Here is a 7,034-nt window from a genome sequence, read left to right on the forward strand (position 1 = left end):
CTGATATCTACTTTAATTAATTGCTATACTAACAATATAACTCTCTAATTTCATGCAGGATATTTTCTCTAAAAAAGTGATTATCTTATTGTGAAGAAATCCCTTTTGTTTATTTTCCCTGGTGTTGCGACTACAGAATACAACCGCATTTTCCATTTGATGGTTAACAGAAAATGAGCTACTAGAGCCCTAAACTTGCAGCTCATCACTTTGCTAGCAATTAACTGAAATGAAAGCATTCACACCCTCCATCTAAATGTCTAAGATAATTCTGTATCCAGATCAACAGAAATGAATCTCCCTTAAATGGATAGAAGGAGGGATTATTAGTAGATATAATAGGAAAACTGATGCCCTACTAGAAGTTTTTCAGCATTCTCTCTTCAACTACTGTATATACATCTGCACTTATCACCAACACATCAGGAAATCTATCACCATTTAAAAAAAATTAGACGGGGGGAAAAATGTCAACCTTTCAACTTATAACAACGTAGTAAACTTAGAATCTAGCCAATTGTTTATAAGATTTAACAAGTGGTTTCAGGTGTTACTCACAACCCTCCCCCTTGCCAATTTTTTCTTTTGTTTTATAAACACTTTTCCCAATTTTTAAAAATTGGGTTTATTTCCTCAGCTACCATGTGGAAGACTCACACAAAAAGCAGGGGATACTGACTAAGACTGCCCCTGAAGAACACTTAACATGCATGAGTAACTTTACCCATGCAGGTAAGCCCTATCAGAGGTTCAAGAACAGAACCCTCCACATGGCAAAGAAAAAAAATTAAACTAAAAACATCCTAGTCCCTACTATTAAATTAGGTCATACTAAAAGCTTAGCCACACAGTGCTGTAGGCCATTTTTTTGAAGTGTTTAATGCGCTAGATAGAACCAATCAGTCCAGTTTTAAGATGTTTGTTTAGTTTTGCAATACTGAGTATTCGCTACTAGATGTTCTTGCTCTCAATCCATCAACTCCCAACCACAGGAAGGGTTATATCATCTAGTCTCGTTCATCTCAAATTAGTATTCACCTTTTCCTCACTCTCTTCAGTGCTGCAATCTGCAATTACTGTCTTAAATTGGACTTTGGTTCCCCGATACTAGTACCATTCTCCTAGTCTCCTATCAGACTCTAAAACATCTAAGAATCTAAAATGCTCATCAGTTGCTCAAGGAGCCATCTCTCTCCAGTCATCATTTGATGACCCAAACGATGAATCCATCTATGAAGTGAGACATTATTCATCCCCTATACCAAGACATATCCATCTTCATGTCCAATTTAAAGTGACCCTCTGCCTTTCAAAAAATTGTCCCCGGTTTCACATTACCTTAACTCTTGCTTGAGCATCATCTACTCTGCCAGACCCTACCTTGGCCTCCTCTATATCCTGTTCCCACAACTGCACATTATGACTTGTGCTGCCTCATCTATAATGATTTCTCCCTCATTTCATCTTTATATCTGACCTTCAGGCCTTCTCTTTTTAGCTCTTGACAGTCACGATAAAGCATGTTGTGAGACCCTTTATCAAAGGTAAAATGCATATTTGTACTAGATAAACTTACAATTCCAACTATTTGCAGACAAACTGGAAGCAAAATACCATATTTATTAATTTGGGACGTGACGATAAAAAGAAGGCAATAGCAATGTACACTGGAATTACAGTCAGTGGAAGAATTCTTCCTTTTATAATTCTTTGGCCTAAAGTACCTCTAAACAGCCCCATAGTTAGGATTGAAGGGCAATTCCTATTATTCCTACGATGTCAATCTTTTACAATTGCTTCTCAGTCTGGCATCCCAGGATCCCTCCAATTCACCATTTCAAGTAAGAGAAAGATTTATAGCAGGATGTTTAGAATGTGAGAATCGCTATACTATCCTGCATATGGAAAGATTCAAACTAAAAATTTATGCCAATGCTGCAGCACGCAATACATCAGTCCTGCCTGTTTGCATCTTTTTCTTACTCTCAAAAAATGTGAAACCTTCTACTGAAATTATTAAGTAGACTCCTTGCAGTGCAATTGGTTCCCTAAAGGTGAACTACAAATCAAAAATCCATTTACTTCTGCAATGTGTATTATATGTCCCCCACTAACCAGGTTAAGTGGGTCATTCAGCACATAAACCAAAAGAGTACCTTTTACCTTTATATAAGGCCCCTCAAAGTCATATAGACAGTTTCTACTCTGTTGTGAAGATTCTGCTTCAGCTGATCTCACAGCTACCAGGTAACTCTGCAGGAGCAAAGAGTCAACTCATGCAGGTTAAGGATAAATCCTTGATTAAAATAAAATTTCACATTTGACAAAAGGTTATTTTTATATCCTTTGGTGTAGGGAAAATATGAGATATCCTTCCTTGGTAGCTGTGACATGTATCCTGGGTACAAGAAGAGATGCTACAGCCAAGTGTGAACATGTTGGCCTGCTGTGAGTAAGAAGGGAGGGGGCTTAACATGGAAAAAAAATATTTTCTCTCCATGGTTTCTGTGCTAATGTTCTTCTTAGCCTGGCCATCGTGAACGTTCAGCACACATTTCTAAAGTCGATAATCTTGTTAGTTCTTCTGTCATTCATATTTAGTGTTTTCTTCAAATACATTTGGGCCAAATTTATACTTAACAAAATCCGATGCCATAATGGCCAATTCTGGCAAATAAGACAGACCACCTCACATCACACTCTTATATGGGCTTCAACTCTGAAATGTACTAACCAATGTTGTCCAAGTAAGACATCAATCAAAAGTTAACGAGTGCACAGATGAGTTAATAGATTAAATATAATCATGTGTTGTGTGAATTAGATACCATGGTGACAAGCACCTTAGAAAGGGACAGAGTTAGCAAGTGGTAAGTAATGGCTTGTCAACATGGAGAAGTTTTCCAGTACAGCTATAGCTGAATAATGCCCCTGTGTGGATGCTCCAATCCAGAATTACTTTGCTTTGCTAATAAAAATCACTTTTATGCCAAAAAAGTGTCCCCACACAGGGAAATAATACCAATACAGAGATAGCAGAATAATTATTCCGCTATAGCTATTCTGGGAAAATTCACCATGTACACAAGCTGAAAGTAAGAACAATAACATGTTTAGTTTTCTTCCAAAATATTGAAAGTTCACTAAGAATGATCATTCAACACTTCTGTCTGATTTTCTCCAGAACAAAATTTTACGCAGATTTTTAAAGTTTTGTGATCCTTATAACTGAATACTTTTCAGGCCACATACAGTTGTGGCTTGTAATGGCTCAAGTCAGGAAAGTCCAATTCAAACAAGGTTGGCCAAATCCATTTTATAAGGAGGTCCTTTCCTTCTCACCTCTAACCACCACCTCGGTTCCTCTTTCTAAATCAAAGGTTAAGGGAGTCACGTTAGGGCCTTGCAGAGAGTAAAATCCAACCCTTGCTTTCCCTGCTTGACAGTAGCAAAAGCCCAGTACAGTGCTCTTTTCCTGTTCCGAGAGCTTCTATGCCCCCATTTCCATAGATGCGTGAAACAGCACTAGAAGGAGACAAATGTAGAAGCAGGGATGTTAAGCAGAGAACAGTACTTAAAGGGACAAGACCAAAGACCTTGCATCACCATCAGGGAGGGAAACTAGACAAGAGTAAGAAACAGAATGCATCAGTGAACAGAAGAGGATGACAGTGGGAAAATAAATAGGGACTAATACTTATATTTACCCCTTTCTGGAAAGGTTGTATGGAGAAAAAGCAGGCAGAGGACTTCACCTCCAGCTCTATGGGATGAAAGCATAGGACTTTTCAAAGTGGAACCGACCCCCAGGAGCCAAGAATACCCCTCTCCACAAGAGCCAGTGTGGCAGCATACACTGGTAGCCCCTGGATCCCTGCTAGGCCATCAGACTCTATTTATAAATGTGCAGTCTGCCCTAACTGGTTGTTAGCTCCAACTTCCCTCCTGCCCCCTTCTTTACAGTTCCTGTGCTGTAAGCCTGGTTCTCCCTGCCATCCATGCTCCTTCCATCTTTTCCTCTTTCCTTCTGCACATCATCCTCCACACTGATTCTCCTCCCATTCCTTTCTCCTCCTATTTCCCGCTCACCCCACCTCTGACCCCATAATAAAAAATTAAATAAAACCCACGGAACTAACTAAGAATGTGTCAGATATCATGATGACTTTGCTTTTATATCTATATAGATTATCTCCATAACCCCCTTTACCCCACCTTCCAGGTGTTTTTAGATTGTAATGTCTTCAGTGTGAGGACTGTCTTTTCATGTGTGTTCAGATAGCAACAAAGAATAGTTGTTATGAAACTGTGGCACCTGGCTTGCTTTACTATTATAAATTACACTGATTAAGTTATGATAGTGGAATGCCAAGTACTAGATATAGCACGCTAGATCTTAAAACCTGAGAACCATTGACATTCTGGGTGTTGCCATAACACAAATAATTTTATCATCACTTTTTATTATTATTATTATTGTTCCTCCACTTTTAATATAAATGTTACAAATGAAGTGTTTTCTGTTTTCAATTAATCTTCTGTAAATACCTCCATTTCTTCTGCTGCAAAGCTGTTTTTGAACTTCCTACCTCCATAAATCAGGAGAGCTCTGGGACTAGCTTTCTTCTATGACACACCTTTATGTGACTTGAAACAAAACAAGAGATTCTGCATATATTGATGCTATATAAAAAACCCTCCTGACCGTGTAGCCCCTGGTTAGAAGTCACAGCACCAAAGGTGCCAGCCAGCTACTAAAGATAGGTCAAGTAATGGGAAAAAAGGTGGTGCAGAATTAAGCAATAGTGATTGAGGCCTATAGCATTTCTTGGGGATTAATGACTAGCTGGGAGAAGATGATGGCATGAAGCACAGCCAAGGGCCATTAATCACAACTATTTGTTAATAGCTCACTAAAAGCACTGCACCTCTATTGTTAGTGCTATTCCCTTGAAAGAGAGAAAAAAAGTCAGATAGTGAAAAAGTGTTAGATGCAGGTTCAACATGTATGTACAGGGTTAGAGTAAAGAATTAATGTCCACAATCACCTTGTCAGAATCATGTCAACATTTCCTTTTCAGTAAATGTTAACGATTTGAAACTCATTGGATATTAGGTGATAACTGGAGGGTGCTTCTGCCTTAAAAATTAATAACTAAATCCTTGGCTAAATACTCCTTGAAGTCAAAGATAGTTTATCCTAGGCAAAAAACTAGATGTAATTACCCAGTTAGTATAAAACACCTTCACAGTCAATAGTTAATCTTCAGGCATTTCACTATCTGAGATATAACAATGAAAAAAGTTTTGCTCCTTTGTTTTTTTTAAACTGAATTTTTTCTATAAGTCATTTTCTTCTCCCTCTGCCAACCATAATTTATACAGATATATAACACCACACCCAGATTTTTATACCTTGAACAGCTTCTCTTCTTATTATTTATACATCATGTGGTTTCCCCTCTCCAAAACTCAGTTTCAGGTAGCTTTCCATTGCTAACTTCGGCTCCAACACTATCTGATCTCCCTTGCATGCTAGGTTATATTTAACAGGACAAAAACAAAATAATCTGAATTTTGAAAATAATACTCTAGGAACATTGCTCCCTTCCCTACATTTTCTATCATGTCTCCTCATTCTCCCAATCTTGGTATGTTTTTTATTTTTCATCATGTTCTCTGTCAATTGGAAGGAGTAAGCTTTTCAGGGCAAAGGTCTGGTTTTCATACTACAGAGTGCCAACATGCCCATACGAACAAACAAGGTGAAACGGTTGTGTTTGCTATGCCATTATGGATGCTGTGTTCAGTGGTCAAACTGGGGCGAAAGGTGGTGGTACTGTTCCAACCATATGAACTACCAAAGTGAGACACTGCTCACACTGGATTGTGCAGCTTTTCAAAATATGATTATGCATGCCCTCTGAGCTCAGCTCCCCATTGACAGAGCTTGACTTTGTCCATGCACTCTGCTCAGCTCCTTCTTGACGGAGGGGAGGGGAACATCTTTCAAACTTAACACCTACTAATAACATCAAAATGAGACATTCACAGTAAGTCTGTGATTCTCTCTCCTTTCTCACATGAAAAACAAAACAGTTCATGTTGACATTTAAGTTACTATTGGGCATCTGAGACTAAACTTCACTGAGATGAATAGAGATGAGCTTCTGTTCCAGGCTCTCGCCTCTCTCTAAACATCTTTACATCATTTATACCCTTCACATTTGAGGTTTTCTTCACAATCATAACAGCTAGAGATTGGCTTTAAAAAAAAATGAAAGCTGAGATTCTGGAGAATAAAATAGAAGCTTGAGAGAAGTGTCAGCACACTGTAGCACCATGCACCTCCTGAATCCAAGCTCTGTTTCTGTGCTAAAGGTATTAATGAATAAATACTGTTACTGAAACTATTCTAATGTGAAAAGTCAGTGACTGTACTAACACTATGGGTTTTTTAATCTAGTTTAGGGCTCCAGCCTGCCCTTCAATATAAAGGCATGTCCTAAAGTTAATCTTATAATAAAAAGTCAGCTATTTTACTTTTACAAGGACAGATTGGACAAAATAGGCAGCAGTGTATAGGCTGTACGTCACTGTAGCCCTTACTCCCTGCAGAAACACAGCGATGGAAGTTTTATGCATATTCATAGGCAAAAAATGAAGTTAGGCTCATGGGAATAGAGCTGTAGACAATTATTAATTAAAACCTAAAGGCCCAGATCCTGCCAATACTTACACATACATGTCTTTAAGGAGTTCCATTGAAGTAAATCATGAGGGCCTAACTACGATTTCAAAATGGAAAGCAGGATTTTATTTTAATTGGGTTACCTGTTCTGCAGTTTAAAATGGTTCTACAAAATCAAAAGGAGTAACTTAGTACTAGAACTGGTCAAATAATATTTATTAAATAACTAATTTGATTAATTTTGCAATTTCTCTCAAATAAGTTATGATAAGCTTTTTAAAATTAATTATTCACCAGTCTTAGAAAGTTGGGTGACTATGAAAATATATTAACCTTTAAAAAA

At 37.9% G+C, this 7,034-nt stretch overlaps 1 protein-coding gene across 1 annotated transcript in view; it reads right to left on the minus strand.

Annotated features, from left to right (window-relative positions):
- EIPR1 (EARP complex and GARP complex interacting protein 1) overlaps window positions 1–7,034 on the minus strand; it is a 143,071-nt gene that overhangs the window by 133,820 nt on the left and 2,217 nt on the right. The window lies entirely within an intron of this gene.

The sequence above is a fragment of the Terrapene carolina genome, unplaced genomic scaffold (assembly GCF_002925995.2).
Source record: "Terrapene carolina triunguis isolate 2854851 unplaced genomic scaffold, T_m_triunguis-2.0 Scaffold42, whole genome shotgun sequence".
NCBI lineage: Eukaryota > Metazoa > Chordata > Testudines > Emydidae > Terrapene > Terrapene triunguis.